The sequence below is a fragment of the Macrotis lagotis genome, chromosome X (genome assembly GCF_037893015.1).
Source record: "Macrotis lagotis isolate mMagLag1 chromosome X, bilby.v1.9.chrom.fasta, whole genome shotgun sequence".
Taxonomy (NCBI): Eukaryota; Metazoa; Chordata; class Mammalia; order Peramelemorphia; family Peramelidae; genus Macrotis; species Macrotis lagotis.
The window spans coordinates 329,016,308-329,034,553 of NC_133666.1; the positions used below are offsets into that span (position 1 = coordinate 329,016,308).

At 34.2% G+C, this 18,246-nt stretch overlaps 1 protein-coding gene and 1 long non-coding RNA gene across 2 annotated transcripts in view; one reads left to right on the forward strand and one right to left on the reverse strand.

The window, feature by feature from the left end:
• The window catches only part of AHRR (aryl hydrocarbon receptor repressor), a 251,803-nt gene that overhangs the window by 192,585 nt on the left and 40,972 nt on the right, over positions 1-18,246 (forward strand). The window lies entirely within an intron of this gene.
• Positions 6,819-15,898, reverse strand: LOC141502168 (uncharacterized). The gene is made up of 3 exons (XR_012472431.1): positions 15,842-15,898; positions 11,004-11,044; positions 6,819-7,116 (listed from the first exon to the last, which is right to left on the reverse strand). It is a non-coding gene; the product is annotated as an uncharacterized LOC141502168 (long non-coding RNA).

Consider the following 18,246-nt stretch of genomic DNA (forward strand, 5'->3'; position numbering starts at 1 on the left):
TCCCTTCCCTCTCCTTTAGACCAGATATTTCCTTTGGTTTCTGGGTTTTTTTTTTTTGTTTCTTTGTCTTCTGTTCTAGTCTTCCTGCACTTTTCTCCCTCTTTGCACTCTATGATCCACTCTAATGTTCTCCCCATTCTTACTCCCACTCCCATTAGTAGCTGCCAGTGTTTAGCAAGCATTCTATTTACCCAAATAGCATAAATTGACTTTTACAAAGGGATTTGTGATGCAAAGATTTAGCAAGCATAGAGATTATAAAAATCTCCCTCAGCATACATTGCCATATTCCTCCTTGGTCCCTGGGGAGAAGGTACTCAAATTTAATGTAAGATCTCTATAGCATCCCCTTGACAGTTTTCACTTCCTAATGTAGAAAAACTGCTAGATGAATCTTCTTTTCATCTCCACTGTGTTGGAGACCTTGCAGTCTTAATGCTTAGTTGAACATGGACCCCAAATATGACATGGATTCCAATTCCAAGACCTTTGGGAGCTCATCATTCTGATCTTTCAAAGTTTACAAGGTCATGACTATCTCAAATACTACTTCACTTAAAAGTGAAGGTACCACTATCACTATTCACTTAAAAGTGAGGTAAAAGTCAACACAAAGAAACAAAAAAATAGACATCCATTATTCGTGGACATAAATTGACCTCTGATGGAGGAAGGCCTGAGTCCTAAACTATTGTTTCTCTCACTCAAATAGCAGTTAGATAGGAAAAGACTCAGAGGTTTGCCTATATGACCACAGTAGTCTTCTCTTGGTCTCTCTGCCTCAAATCTCACCCTGCACCAGTCCATCCTCTCCTTACAATGCCAAAATGATTTTCCTAAAGAACAGTTCTGATCATCTTGATCCTCCCTCCCTTGCCAGCGGCTCTTTATTTCCATGAGAAGCATATATCCTCAAATGAAGCAAGGCTTTCACTTTTCCTGGAGAGTTCCATTTGAATGTGCCCCAGTTCCAATTATTCTGACAGTCTACAGTCAAGGCTCTTTCAAGGGAGAGCCCTAATTTCTCTGGGTATATGTCTGCATCATTATCAAAGCCCAGAAGCTTCAATTCCTTCCTGCTTCTACACATACCCATCACACTAGAAACAGAATTATAGAATGTAATTACATTATAAAATGTCTGCACATACTCTAAATTAGGGAGCAGGTCACTCCCATCACACATCATTGTGGAATCAGGTTAACCAACTTCTTCTGTGAGAGATTACTATATACTCTTTACAATAAGATTAGAAATATAGGAACAGACCAAGTTATAAAAAAAGTTTTAAATGGCAAAAAGAAAGGCATTTATATGAAATCTTCATGGAGGTAATAGGAAGTGACTGGAATTTGTTGACTTGTAGGGAGGGAAGATTGACATGATCAGAACTGCCCTTTAGGAAGATTATTTTGGTAGCTGTGTGGAGAGGATAGACTAGAGCAGAGAGAGATGGGGCAGAACAAGCAAATGAGAGACTCTGGGAGAGTCCAGGTAAAATGTTAGAGGAAGAATGAGGTTGGTAATGATGCAAATAAAGAGATGTAGAGATAGACTAAGATTTCACAATCTATTGTAAATGTTCTATGAGTGACAGTGAAGAGTACTTGGAAGGATAGTGGTACCTTTGGCAATAAAGGAAATTTGGAAATGGGGGAGGTGGGGTTAAGGAGAAAGATAATAGGGGCAGGTCAGTGCTTCAGAGGATCAAGTACTGGCCCTAGAGTCAGGAGACCTGAGTTCAAATCCAGTCTCAGACACTTAATACTTACTTAACTGTGTGACCTTGAGCAAGTCACTTGACCTCATTGCCTTGCAATGACCAAAAATAAAAAAGAAAGGTAATGAGATCTACTTTGGACAACTGGTGCCCTTCCAAATCACTGTAGAATCTAGTCTTGCTATGTTAGCACTGAAATGATTGTTTGAGGATATGTTGTGATATAACTAAAGAGATCATAAAGGACAGCCCAGAAATATGATGGGTATGTGTAGAAGCAGTGAGGAATTGAAGCTTCTGGGCTTTGATAATGAAGCAAACACATAGTAATTAGGGTCCTCCTTTGAAAGAACCTTGAGTTTCTGCCAAAGCTCCCCACTGCTGTCAACACTTTTGAATACGTGGAACCACAGAAATCATCATTTTGAGCTATCATTAAAATGTAAATATCTGCATTGAAAATTCTATATGGGTATTTTAGTTTAAATTCAACTTAAAATGTAGCTTTATTAATATTTGGACCAAAGAATAACCTCTGGAAAACCATTAGATTCAAACTTACTAGGAAATGTTATCCTCATATTCAGTCAGTAGATCATTTGACTGTTGTCTTTATGATAATTAATCGTTACTGAACTTTATACTATGCCATATAAGACATCATTTTAATATTAGTGACAACTGTAACCAAAATCACCAGACTATTTTTGGCATTCTTTCCTGGCTCCACATGAATTGGTAGATGAAGCTAGGTCACTTCAAGACCCTGGGTCAATCCTGGAACTATATTTGTCCATCCTTCTCAAAGACCAGAAATCAGGGAGATGATGCCATGACAAACACATAAATTGGATTTGAGTGAGGGGCTGCTGTGCTCAGTCACCAGCTTCACTTTCTGCTCCAGAGCCATCTGGGCTTAGTGTCCAGATATGGATCAGGGACTGAAGATGGCCCTGGATGCTCAAGGTCATACAGCTTGTAAGTGTCTGAGACTGGATTTGAACCCAGGTTCTACTGACTCTATGGCTGGTACTCTATCCACTGTACCACTTCTAGTTGTCTCATTCAGTTTTCTAAGACTACCTAGATATAGAATCATTGGTAATTTAACTGAAAATCATAATGCTGTCAAGACCCTCTGTACCTTGGTTCACTCATTCCAAATAACCAGTCCATTGCCAAAACTTGTTATTTCTGCCTTTAATACAGCTTTCATTTCTGTCCCATCTCTCTACTTACCACCTTCAAGCCTTTATCACCTCTCTCCCTCATGATTGCAAGAGCTTTCTAACTGGTCTCCCTCTTCAATGACCTCCTCACTTCAACCCATCTTCCATACAATGCCAAAGGGACTTTCTTAGGATGCCACTTTGTCCACTCAATAAACTTCTCTAATTATTGACATTGAAAACTCTTCAGAACTTGCTCCCTTTCTCTCTTTCTCTTCTTCTTATACATTACTCTTCTTCACACATTCTCCAGTTCAGCTCCAGTGGCTTTTACTTGATGTCCTGTGCACATGGTGCTCCATTTCCCATTCCTGTGGCTTGCCTTGCCCTTCTACCATGACTGTCATGCTCTTGCCCCTCCCCTCTGCCTCTTAGTTTCCCTGACTTTATCCTCTATAGAAAGCTTTTCCCAGTCCTCTCTGCTGCTAGTACCTTCCTCATTGAAAGTACCTTCTGTATAATTTTTTTGTATGTCTTGTAAACATATATATAAGACAGTCTTTGATGATTTACCAAACTAGGTTCATCTTAAGGAGAGATCAAATCCAGAAGGGGAAGGAAGGTTTCATTATGAATTTTAATACTAAATTAAAATATATTTTATGCTAGTGGACCTTCTAACTTAATTTATTCCTCTCCATTCTGCCTCCCCAAATATTATCATTATATTATATAAAATTGATATTGCAAGATATTTGCTTTTTATTGATTCCCTTAATATACTTGACCTTTTGTTCTTTCAGATGAATTTTCTAATTTTTTTTAGCTTTTTCAAATAATTTTTGGTAGTTTAATTTGACATAGTACTGAATAAGTAAATTAATTTAGGCAAGAATTGTTATTTTTATTACATTGACTTAGCCTACCAAGGAGCAATTGATATTTTTCTTTATATTTAGTTCTGACTTTACTTGTGTGAAAAGTATTATGCAATTGTGTTCATATAGTTCCTGGGGTTTTCCCAAGTATTTTATACTATTTACAGTTATTTTAAGTGGGATATTTTAAAATCTCTTGCTGCTGGACTTTGTTGATCATTTATAAAATAATGCTGACATTTATATGAGCTTATTTCATATCCTGCAACTTTGCTAAAGTTAATTATATCAAGTAATTTTTTGACTGATTCTCTAGGCTCTATAGAGTATATATATATAATATATATAATATATAATATATAATATATAATATACAATATATAATATATATAATAACATATATAATATATAATATAATATATATAATATATATATATAATTTGCAAAGTTTTGCTTCTTCATTGCCTGTTTTAATTCCTTTAATTTCTTCTTCATCTCTTATTGCTATAATTAACATTTCTAGTACTATATTGAATAATAGTGGTGAGAAGCATCCTTGCTTCACCCCTGAACTTATTGAGAAGGCTTTTAGCTTTTTGCCATTACAAATAATGCATGATGGTGATTTGATACATTGTCTTTCCTGGATCTATTTTCCAGGTCAGTTGTTTTTCCAATGAGATATTTTACATTTTCTTCTATTTTTTAATTCTTTGAAGTTTATTTGATTGATTCTAAGTGTCTCATAGAGTTATTAGCTTCCACTTATCCAATCCTAATTTTTAAGAATCCGTTTTTCTCAATTAACTTTTGAACTTTCTTTCTATTTGGCCAATTGTACTCTTTAAGGAGTTGGTTTCTTTTTCTAAACTATTCACTCTTTTTTCATACTTCTCTCACATCATTCTCATTTTTCTTCCCATTTTTACTTCTAACTTTTTTTTTTAGGTTTTTGCAAGGCAAATGGGGTTAAGTGGCTTGCCCAAGGCCACACGGCTAGGTAATTATTGTTTGAGACCAGATTTGAACCCAGGTACTCCTGACTCCAGGGTCGGTGCTTTATCCACTGCTCCACCTAGCTGCCCAACTTTCAACTTTTTAAATATGATTTCTAAGCTTTTCTTTAAGCTCTTCAATGAGTTCTTTCTGGGCTTGAGACCACTTTCCCTTTTTCTTTGGGTTTTTGCCCAGAGGTGTTTTGACATTGTTGTCCTGAATTTGTCTTAGTCTTCTTTGTCATCATAACAACTTTCTGTGGACAGATTCTTTTATTGTTGTTTTTGCTCATCTTTTTTGGCCTTTTCCCCTTTTTTAAAAATTTGAGCTGTGCTCTTGGGTTAGAGGGGGAATTATCTAAGGCTTCTTGTGTCAGGGCTGCAGGCTCCAGCTGTTTATCTGGTGCCCTGAGACCTCTGGAGAACCTTCATATACAGTGCTGCACTGAGGAGATGGGTTGGGGGTGGCTAGCTGGCATTGCTTGGGTCATAATGGTCTAGCAGCTTACCTGGTGTTGGTCCAGGGTCCTGGTACTAGTGTCTGGCGTGTGCTGAGAGGCCAGTAGGAGTGTTTCTGCATTTTTTCCAGGATTACTATAGCCAGGATTTGACCACTGGTGCCTGTTTGCCTGGGACTTTGTTGAAATATATGTTGTCTACCTGATGGCTTAGTCACCTGTAAGGTTGGCATCTTCCTATCTGCCTGGGGCTATGCTGAAACTCATGCCAGTTCTCATAGCTGGAGTCTGCCCATTCCCCTGGCACTCCAGGGCACATGGGGAGTCTTGGTGTTGACATTTGTGTGACCCATCACACTGTGGCTCAGGAGCTTATAACTGGTTTGTTGAGGTGGGGCTTGCTACTGTCTTGCTGGGATGCTTCTTGTGCTGGACAGTACCCCCCCTTTTAAAAAAATTTATTTAAGGCAATGAGGTTAAGTGATTTGCCCCAAGTCATACAGTGCGCTCCCCTTTTACCCAAGTGAGAAAGACCTTTCTTGCTCTCTTGAACTCAGAGATTGTTTCAGGGGGCCTTTTGGGCAGGTTCTGCTGTTCTGAGGGGGCTGTTATAGTAGTTTGTAGGTGAATATGAGAGATTCACAGAGTTTTACTACTTATTCTACTATCTTGACTCAGGAACCCCCCCTAATTAAAGCAATTTACAAAAATTGAAAAACTTGGTCCTAGCACTCACACAAAATTAGAACCATACGTTAATAGATCTAATTATAAAACATTTTATTTATTTTTAAATTTTTCAAACATAAGATTGAATGAGTAGTATAAAAAATACCTGTAAAGAAATTTTCCAAATCTTTTCTGTAAATTGACCACCAAAATAATTATGACTTTTCATTCAGGTAATTTTTGAATTACTAGTCCATTTGTGAAGCATAAAAACAATCTCATTGGGCCTTGAAAAAGAAAAATTTTGAGAATTAACTTCAAATTTAGAGTAATTAATCTTAGATTTTATGAATAAAACTTAATGAATGAGAACCTTAAGTAATATACATATTTCTCAGCATCTCATGATACCTTTACAAAAATGAATTATGTGTTAGGACACAGGGAAATGAAAATTAAATGTGTTTTTTTTAAAAAAAGAAAGAAGTACTAAATAATTCCTTTATAGACCATAGCATAATAAAAAGTAATTAGTACAAAGAACACAAACAGAAGATAGAGATCTAAATGGAGACAATAATGATATCTGAAGTAATGAGTGGAACAAAAAACAAATCATAGAAATAATAATTATATTAATGAGAATTAAATTGATGATATTTCTGTGATACAGCTAAAGCAGTACTCAGAGAAAAAATTCTTTTTTCTTCCCCAATTGACATTTTATTTTTCCAGTTACACGTTATAAAAGTTTTTCTTCATTCATTCACATGCATATGCATATTTATAAGTTATATAATTTCCTTTCATCCTCCCTTCCCAACCCTCTCCCCTCAATGGTGAACAGTCTGGAGAACATTGTACATATACATTTGTATTTAACATGTTTACAGATTAGTCATTTTCTGTATGAGGAATTAGAACTAAAGGAAAAGAAAGACAACTGTAAAATAGGAAAGAAAAATATGAGAAATTAAAAAAAAAGATTCTGTAGGTTTTTCTTTGTTTTGTTTTGTATTTCTTCCTCTGGATGTGGATAGCATTGTTCATAACAGGTCTCCCAGGGTTGTCCTAGCTCTCTGAACTGCTGAGAGGAGCTGTAGCCATCAAAGTTGATCAAGTCACAGTGTTGTTGTTAATATCTACATTGTTCTCTTGGTTCTGCTTTCTTCTCTCAGCCTCAGTTCCTGTAATTCCTTCCATGCTTCAGAGCAAAGTTTCTAATTCTGACAAGACACATTAACAAAATCTTTAAAAGAGGATTAATGAACTGAAAATTCAATTAAAAATAAGAAAAGAAATATACAAAAATTGGCACAAATGCAGAAATTTTGAAAATTAGAGAAGAAATAGATAAAAACAGTAATAAGAAAAAATGATAGACTTAATAAACCAAACTGAAAATTAATTATTTGAAACAACTTATAAGGAGCAACAAAATAGCACAGTGGATAGAGCATCAACCCTGGAATCAGAAAGACTCAAGTTCAAATCTGTTCTCAGACACTTGGCACTTACTAACTAGCTGGGGGATACTGGGTGAGTCACTTAACCTCTATGACCTTGCAAGAAAATCCCAAACAAACTCTGAAAAGACTAATAAAATAGATAAGCCTTTAGTTAACCAAATTAAAAAGAAAAGTTAGAGTAAAGTTAAATTAAACAAAAAAAAAATCACAACAGAAATGAAACAAAAAGAAATATTGGGACCTATTCAGTGTAAATGAAAATTTAAACAAAATATAATATCAGCAAATATGTAAAATTCCCACATTAAGAGAGCACCAAATAGAGATTTTCAGGAAACCAATTTCAAAAAGGGAAATTGAGCCAGATATAAAGCAGGGGAAAACACCTAGACCATACATTTTTAGAAGAATCCAATAAAAATTTTAAAAAGCAATTAATCCTTATAATTACTAAAATTATTTTCCAAAATGAATAAAAGCAAACTCTACCAAATTTCTTTTTTAAGTGAAATACACTCTTAAGGCTTAAAGTGGGGAAGGAAAAATAAAGGGGACTATATATTAATATGATAAATGAATGTTGAATCAAAAATTTTAAATGAAATTCTGGTTTAAAAAAGACAATATATGTATATATAGATATATTATGAATTAGAATGGTTCAACATTAGGAAAACAGTTAATGCAGTCATTAAAAAGAAAAATGTTGAAAACCATGATATCAATTGACAAAGAAAAAAACCTTCAATAAAGTATTGCTATTGTTCAGTTGTTCAGTTATGTCTGACTCTTCATGACCTCTTGGACCATCAATAACACATCAATACTATCCATAGGATTTTCACGGCAAGGATACTGGAGTGGTTAGTGGTTTGCCGTCTACTTCTCCAGAGACAAACAGAACTTTAGTGACTTGCTCAAATCATACAGCTAATAAGTATCTCAGGCCCTATTTAAACTCAGATCTTCCTGACTAGGCCCAGCATATAAAACTCATTTATTCTAAAAATCCCTCAAAAGTATAAGCAGAGAAGGAATATTTTAAAAATACAATAAAAATCATATGAGCAAAACCAAAAGCTTACATTATAGACAACAATGAAACATGAAATACATTCCCAGGAATTGCAGAAATAAAGTAAATATGCTTCCTTTATTATTTGAAAAAATACTAACAATGGCAATGACAAAATAAATAAATTCATACATAAAGATAAAGAGAAGATAAAGATATCTTTATTTACTAATGATTAATTCTTTACTTAAATTGGGACAAAAACTTTAATAAACTACAAAATAATCCCAAATCACTAGTAGCATGGAAGTAACAAAATATGGGAGGAAATAATAGAACAGAAAATCATTAAAAAATAGCTATGAAATGGATATCTCTGGGAGTCAGTCTACCAAGGCACAGTCAAAACCTTTATAGATACAAAACATTCCTCAAAGCAAGGGTTTTTAATCTGGTATCCATAGACCCAGTTTCAGGGGTCTGTGAACTTGGATGGGAAAAAAATTCCATCTTTAGTTTTCAGTAACCTCTCACTGAGATTTGAATTTAATTTAATTCAATTATGAATTTAAAAAACAATAACAACAACTCTATTCTGAGAAGGGATTTATAGGCTTTGCTGGACTTCCAAAGTAGTCCAAGGGTATAAAAAAGATTAAGAAACCCTGTCTTAAAGAAATAAAGAATGCTAAAAGTTGGAGGGATAGTCAGTGCTCATGACTTGGTTGCAGCAATATATTAATTAATTTCTAGATTTAATACTATACCAGTAAAACTATTAAAGGCATATTTTATAAACCTAAACAAAATAATATCAAAATACATTTAGAATAAACAAACTGTCTTGAATCTCAAGGTAAAATAAAATAATGAAAATAAGACATGAAGAGGCAATAATCATAATACCTTAAATTATACTATAAAGCAATAATCTTCAGAACTATTTGTTATTGGTTAATAAATAGAAAAAATGGATCAGTGGAACAAACTAGATCAAGAGGAAATAGAAACAACGGAATTTAATAACCCAGTGATCAGAAACTTAAAAACAAATTAGTTAAAGAAAAACTGTTTTTGACAAGAGCTGCTGGGGAAAATGGAGTTTGGCAAAAAATAGATTTTTAGAACAACATCTTATTATCATTACATTATGCTCAAAATGGGACAAAGACTTGGATAGTAAAGATGATATTATTTAAAAAAATTAAAAGCTACCTATCAGACACATTTCAAGCTATGACTTCCTAGAGAATTCTTAACCAAACAAGTGGTAGAAGTGATCAAAAGAGATAAAATAAATTATTTAGACTACTTGAAATGGACAAAATAGTTCCATGAACTAAAACTAATACACCTTGGATAATAAGGGTAATAGTAAATTCAGAAAAATATTTATATCAAATATCTCTGATATTCAAAATATATAGGAAACTGACATAAATGTATGAGACCAAAAACCATTCCACAAATATGAACAAACAGTATTCCAAAGAACTAAAAACTATTAAAAAGCAATTGAAATATCATGCCAAATCACGTAAAATAAGAATCAAATTCAAAGCAATTCTCAGATTTCATCTCACTCCATGAAAAATAGTAAAGATGACAAAAGATGGGGCGGCTAGGTGGAGCGGTGGATAGAGCACCGGCCCTGTAGTCAGGAGTACTTGAGTTCAAATCCGGCCTCAATAATTATCTAGCTGTGTGGCCTTGGGCAAGCCACTTAGCCCCATTTGCCTTGCAAAAAAAAAAAAACCTTAAAAAAAAAAAGATGACAAAAGATGACAAATGTTATTGCTAGAGAGAATGTGGAAATGCACTTATAAACTGTTGGTAGAGCTATAAATAGGCCCAACCATTTTGGAAAGCAATTTTCAATTGTTAAGAAAATGATTAAAATACTCATTCTCTTTGACTTTGTTGTCCAGTGGCTTAGTACATTTCCTTGCACAAGTAGATGCCTAATAAATGTTTATTGATTGATTGACTGATATGTCACTGTTAGTCTCATACTCCAAATAGTGATAAGAAGAAAGGAATCATACAGGCCAAAGAATTTATAGAAGCAAAGAATTGGAAACAAAGTCAACGTTTGTCAGTTGAGAAATGCCAGAACAGATTGTAGTATGTGAATGTAATGGAATATTGCTACAGTCTAGGAAACAATGAATATGATGAATACAGATTAGGACTTATTTGAATTGATGCAAAGTGAAGTAAGCAGAACCAGGAAAATAATACATACAATTATTATAAAAATACAAATAGAAAGAAAGATGATAGAGAAAACTGAATGAAATGAGCTTGCAATGACCAAGTTGGTTCCAAAGAACTTTGAGAATGCATTGCTCTTCATTCTTTGAAGAGGTGAGGGACAATGAGTAAGAAAGACCAAACTATGTGTTCTATTTCAAATCTCAAATTCTTTTTTATATATCTGAAAAAAAGGTGAAAATCATAAAAGCAAAGAAATTAGTTGGTGTCTGTCTCTACTTGGCATCTGGCTCTGCTTGGCTTCTTACAATTAAGATTTAATCCTGGGGCAGCTAAGTGGCATAATGTAGAGCACCTGCTCTGGAGTCAGGAGGACCTGAGTTCAAATTTCAAATTTCAGACACTTAATAATTACCTCACTGTATGGCCTTGGGCATGTCACTTAACCCCATTGCCCTGCAAAAACAAAAACAAAAAAGACTTAATCCTAAGGATAGAATAACTACTCAATGAGAACGATAACTACACTGATTATATATATTTTGTGTTACTTTTATATCCCTCTCTTCTAATGTAGATTTGCATTTTATTTCAGCAATGATGAAAAAATAGTTTATAAGAGAATGGCAGAATATTGAGAATTACATATTGATATATCTATCTCTCTATATACACATGGGGAAAATCATATGAGGCATACACACATGCATATGTGTACATATTACATGTATGCTTCCATATATTTTAATATATACATACATATGCCCACATGTATCTGTAAACATAGCATTCTCTAATAAACCATATTTATTTCATCATATACATACATATCATCATATGATTTTAAGCATCTTCAGGAGATAATCAGTCTACATTATAGTTTTGATTTGGTAAACATTGTTATCAACTTTAAATAAATTGATATTTTTTTCAGAATTTCTGTTATATGAGAATTTTACTGCTGAGGTATGAACTCAGAAGAAATGTAGATAAAATTTTCTATAACATTTAATATTATTAAATTATAACATTTATTATTTATAAATGTAATTGTTTACATGTCTTATAACATAATTATAATTGTTTATAATTATTTATAATTAAGAATATTTAATGTTATATTTAAACACATTTAATAAATGTATTTTTAGTGTGAATGTATTTTCTGTGAAAAGTAATTTGATTGCTGGGTAGAAGTTATGTGATAAAATGCTGGGGACTTGGAGCAGTTAGTAAACAGATCAACCTTAAGTAGATGGAAGCCACTGATCAGAGGTAGAAATGGAAGTTCGGAGTAAGTCAGTCAAATGGAAATATTTCTTTCTAACTGGAAAAAAAGGTGATCAGCTGATTCATACAGACAAATGGGGACATGAATAAAGAGTTTTGTTTTGATTTGTTGTTGTTTGACCTTTCTTCTTTTCTGGGGATCTGAAAGAAAACAGCTGAAGAGTCAGGAATTTGAAAGATTAAGAGTCATTTTCTTGTTAGAGCAGTATGTAGGAAATTAGAAGTTTTTCATTATAGAGCAAATCTGGATTGTCTTTTTAATCTCATTATAGACAGACACATCTCCTATATGAAGAAAAGTTCATTTTCTAATTAAGTCATAACATCTAAATTAGCTGTCATAGTCAACAAGTGGTAAATGTTTATGATTGAGAGATAATGTATTATAAAGATTAGAGAATTGACTTGGGCTTCAAGAAGACCTGAGTTCAAGGCTTTTATCTGGCATGTACTCCTTGGGTGATCAAAATGAAGTCACTTAACTTTTGAATGTCCCAGTCAACTTTTTAAAACTACAAATTACTAATCTGTATTGGTGAAAGGAGTTTTCACATTGGGAGTTCCTATTTTGATGAAATGATTGGTCTAGACTACCCCATCCCCTAAAAAAATTATGTTTAGTTAGTCGAATAGCAGCATTTCAAATGTTTTAAACAAAATTAGTTGGGAATGAGTACTATTCTATGCTTCTCAGCTAATCCCATCTATTGGAAGCCAAAGTATTTGGAATAGGAAACTATAGGGAGACACCATATGCCTATTGGCAGTTTTTCAATCAATCTATAAAGCAGTATCAAATTTCATGCTGGAGTGTCCCAAAAGTCTTAGTGCAGTTAAAGCTTTAGTATATGCATATAGATAAATATAAATGTATAAATATCTATGTGCTACTATACATGTAGAAATATCGGTGTGTATATATATATATATATATATATATATATATATATATATATCATATACCTACATTTCTGAAAACTCTAGATCTGCCATAATCATCCTCAAGCCTTGTATTGAAGTTAAAATGTGTCACTTGTTATTGAAATGCTCTGGTCCTTTACTAATTACAGTACATTTTGCACAAAAAGGTCCCAATGGCAGACAAAGTTATTGCAAGCCACTTCAGAAAAATGATTCTAGGATTAGATTTTAGAATCAGAAGTGCCAGGTTTCTTGACATTTGGAAGCTTAAAACCAGGAACAAGTTCACACATGGAAACCAAGAAGATCTGTATGGCTCCTCCCTGCATCCATTGGGTGAAAACCATATAGATAAACTTCAAATGTGGCAAGCCAAAATTTTCTGTAAGTTGGGACAATGTCCCTCATCTTCTCAGGCAGGGACTCATTTTCCTTATGGGCTTGGACAAGGTGATCTCTGAAGTCTTTTCCAGGTCTAACATCCTATTATTCTTTATAGGTTCATCTATGCTTTAGAGCTGTGAAAGGGATTGTAGATATCATCTTATAAAATTCCTAGCTCACAGTCACAGAGTGAAAATTTAAAGTTTAAAAAAAAAGACATAGGGGTCAGCTAGGTGGCACAATGAATAGAGCACCACCCCTGGAGTCAGGAGTACCTGAGTTCATACCCGGGCTCAGACACTTAATAATTACCTAGCTATGTGGTCTTGGGCAAGCCATTTAACCCTATTGCCTTGCAAAAAAAAAAAACCTTTAAAAAAGTTAAACTGTTATTAACCTGGTTCATTTTATTGTGATGAATTTCAAATATCCAGGTAAATAGTGAAGGATGTTGCCAAGTTTCCTATCAACACTTTGTCCTTTGAGTTTTAGTTAGTAGATGAGCACCAATTAAAAAATCCAAACAGAATGTGTTACAAAATAGCAATTCCCTCTAAGTCTCAGTTTCCTCATCTCTCTAAAATGAGGGTTCAACTAGAAGATCTATAAATCTGTAAGTTAGCTTTAAATCTCCAAATCAATGCATTATCCTTAATGTTGTTATATTCTGGGCAAGCATAATGAGAAAGACTTCCCACTTATATTTATTATCACCCTACTGGTAAGCCTTCAACTAAAGGCCTTAAGGAGAAATAGACAATGTAAAGCCCATGTAGAGAAAATCATTTTTTCCCCTCCAAAGTCTTTATAAAGTTTATTTCTCAAGTAAATGAATATATTTCATTTTTTTTAAGTTTCCAAGAACACAGGAAACTTTAAAGATCACAAAGTTGAAGTGATTCAACTTCCTTTTAAGAAATTTAACTCCTCCCTATTAAGGAAAAACATATATTCTTGGAAGTCTTTGGATTGTTGATGTATAAGCCTGTAGAACAGAAGTTCTTGGTCTATTGGTAACTGACACTTTCTGTCTGATGTGCCAGGCTGCTTTGCCCCATGCTTATCTTTATTTTCAATACTAGGGATGGAGTATGATAACTTAGGCTGGTTGCATTGGGCAGGTTGGCAGGAAGTGAGTAGACTGCTATATCTGTGGGTGAGGCCAAAAGACCAAAATGATTTACGAATAAGGATTTCTAGGAAAGATACAAGAGGTTAAGTTAGCCTTTTAATAAAGCTACCTGATGTTTCAACAGAGTTACAAAGACATTTCAAGAAAAAAAAGTGCTCCTGAAATGGCCAGTTTTGTAGAGTAAAGGGGAAACATTTAATTTGACTCCATAAGTAATGGTTAAAGTAAACTAAATGTACTGATTGAATTAATGTTTATTTTCTATCATTTAAACAATCTTCTTTTACTTCCTACTGTTTTTATTATTTGTCTCCTGCCCTCTTTTCCTGTTGATATGTGGGTTTTTTTTTTCTGTTGGTCATCAAAATAAGTCCCCAAAAAATAAAGCAGGAAATAAGAAGGGCAGGGTATCCATGTGATTACAGTTTAAAAAGAATGAAAAAAATTATAATTACAGCATTTCACCCAATTTTCAAATTGAACTTTCTCAAGAGGATGTCTTTGCTTCCCCAACTTTGTTATACACTTCCAATAACAGTGCAATAGGGCATTGGACTTGAGATCACACACCACTAGAGCTGGACAAGACCTCTTCGTTTCACAAGAGGAAGTAGAGATTCAAAGAAGTGGAGGTGTTCAGGGTCACCAAGTTAACTCTAGTCTTAATTGTTCTTGTCACAAGCTCAGAAGACATAGGTTTGAATCCCAACTCTCATTTCACTTCTTTGTGTTGTTCAGTTGTTTTCAGTTCCCATTACCCATTTGAAGTTTTCCTGGCATAGATAATAGAATGATTTGCCATTGTCTTTTCCAGTTCATTTTACAGATGAGTCAACTGAGGCAAAAATAATTTACTCAGGGTCACACAATTAGGAAGTATCTGAGGCCACATATACTTATAAGTATAAACACTTTGTAAACCTTAAAGCCATATATAAATGTGAAATCTTATATATGAGACAGCATTGTGTAATGGTTAGAAAGCCTTGTAGTGAAGATCTGGGTTTGAATTTTGCCTTTGATGTAAATTAATTGTGTAATCATGACCAAATCACTTTCTCTCTTGGTAATTACCCTAGGTAGTTCTCTTATCAATCAACTAGCATTTATCAATACCATGTTCTAAATATCATGTGGGACTGGATATACAACAAAAATCCTGACCCTCAGATTGCTGATCTACCTCATGGAAGGGAGTTCCATACCTTGAGTTCCCACACACAAATGAACTCACAGTCCCAGAACAAATCAAATTTATTTACAAAGTCACACAATCCCAGAATTTTAGATTTGGAAAGCATCTTAGCAGCCATCTAGGCCAACTCATTTCTAAAAGACTTCTAAAACATATCTGACAAATGATTGTTTATCTAGCCTCTGCTTCAAGGCCCCTAAGGAAGGGGCACTCATTATCTTCATCTCCCAAGGCAGCCCCATTCTACTATTGGACAGTTCTAAAAAATGTTTGGAAACTTTTTCCTGTCATCAAGCCTAATTATATCGAACTCTGTCTAGTACCTACTTACCTTACCAACAACCTAGGAGATACATAGTACAAACATGGCGGCTAGGTGATTGCAGAGTACGTTGGGCATGGAATTCAGACGGGATAATCTGAGTTCCAATCCTCCCTTACATACTGACTCGGTGATCCTAATTAACCACTTAACTTCTTTCATCCTCTATTTCCTGATCTGCAAAATAGCAGGTGATAATAGCATCTCCCTCACAGGATGGTTGTGAAGATCAAATGAGATATGTACATAAAGCGTGCAAACCATAAAATGTTATATAAATGCTAACTATTATTATTATTATTATTATTATTATTATTATTATTATTATTATTATTATACCTATGTTACTAATGAGGACCCTGAGAGACAAAAAAAGCTAAGCATAGTTTCTTTGCCTTGAGAGTATCAGAGCTAATTAATAAGTAAACAGGTATTTATTAAATCTGAGCACTGAGACTACAAAGAGAGACAAAAACCTGTCCCTATCCTCTGTGTGTTTCTTCTCAGCAACATAGTGTCTCCTTCTACCTGGACTGATTACTTGATCTTTCTCTTCACCTGAATATTAAAACCATATAATCAACCAACAATATTTTATGAAATACCAAGCAAGATGCTTGGTGCATGGGAGAGGCTAAAAATGCCTATCAACTGATTAATTGAATAAAAAAAATGTGAGACAGCCTTTATTCTTAAATTCTTACATCTTTGTCCTTCACACTCTGATTTTATATTGTGATACCACTTTTACATGGAAAATTAATTTACTAAACCTATACCCCCAAAGAAAGTGAAAGCAGAGCTCTATGTATGAAAATATTTATATCATCCCCCTCTTTTTTGTAATAGCAAAAAAAACCCTGGAAACTAAGGGGCTATCTATTACTAGAGGAATAGTCAAACAAATTATGGTATATGGATTTAAAATAAGAAATGAAGAGGATATATGGTTCCAAAGAAAGCTGGGAAAGCATATAAGAATGGATTCAGGGTAAACTAAACAGAACCAGAAGGATAGTACAACATTGGTTTTTTTTTTTAAAAAGCAATTTTGAGAGATTTAAACACTCTAATTAATCCAATAATCAACTGTAACTCCAGAGGATGGATACTGCTGTAACTGCTAATTACCTTCTGATAAAAAGGTGATGGACTAGGGTTCACTGAGACATCTTTTTGAATATGGCCAATATGGCTCTGTGCATATTTATTAAAAGTTTTTTTTTTTCCTAGTGGGGAGGGAAGAGTGGAGAAAAAATAAATGCTTGATTTTTTTAAAGTTATCTAACAAAGTAATGTGTGACTGTTAAATAAATGGTTCAAATAGCAAACCAAAATACTTTAATCAGGTAAGGTGTAGTGTGAGGAAAGGACTCAAGTGCAGTATTAGTCACACTTTCTCTTCTGTCAAAGTCATTTAAAAACATAGTATGAATATAAGCAAGCACTGAACAAAATTGAGTTAGCCTTTTTTTCCCCCTGTTTTTTTTAAGCTAGCTAGGGCTTGTATTTGGATTTCCTATGTTCTACTTAATCCACTTGTCTGTCTCTTTCCAAAGAGAGATTCAGTGAATCCCACAGGGAGTCTTCTTTTGTGGTTCTGGGCAATGTTTCTGGGCAACACCAAAAGAATTGGTACTTAGAGACGTTCTGAAGAGAAAGGAATAGAGAAAGAGTCATGGATTTATAAGAGAAACAATTTTCAACCTAAGTACATCATTAAGAAAAACAAAACACTGCCTGAGAAGCTCAAAGGGAAGGGAAATAGGGAAGCTCAAAGGGAAGGTAGAAATATGAGAAGAGATTGAATCTGATGCCAAAAGGGAGATCTTGGGAGAAAATTTATAAGAATTATAGTACAACTAAGAAAGCCTATGGCTAAGAAAATTTTCCATTTTGAGTGTCCATTCATTTCTCCTTATACTATCTAGCATGTGAAGGAATCTGAGAAGAGGAATAGGTTGGCAGCAGGACCATTAGCTAGCTGGTAGGATGCATGCGCAACTTTTTGTGTCTAGCCAGCCCCGTAAGGATACAACTGTAATGGAGAAGAGTGTAGAGAGAAGGCCTAATTAATCAGAAATGTCTTTAGTGAATATCTATCTCATTTTTGCTATGGATATAGCCACATATCCTTTTGATTTATCAGTTCTTTTTGAGGTGTAAATTTCTAGTATTTAAGGACCTGCCCTTCCTCCTTCCCTTAGCCACTTTAAACTCAGAACCTGGTTAATAAGCAGGCAGTTCTTGTTGATCTCTATCCTTCTTAAAGAAGACCAGGACATCAGAGAGGTGATGCCATGACATGCAAATGAATTGACTTTAAGTGAGGGGAAAAGTAAAGTCACCAGCTTCACTTTCTCCCCCAGAGCCATCTGGGTTCAGAGGTGACTGGAGATGTTCCAGGTCTTTTC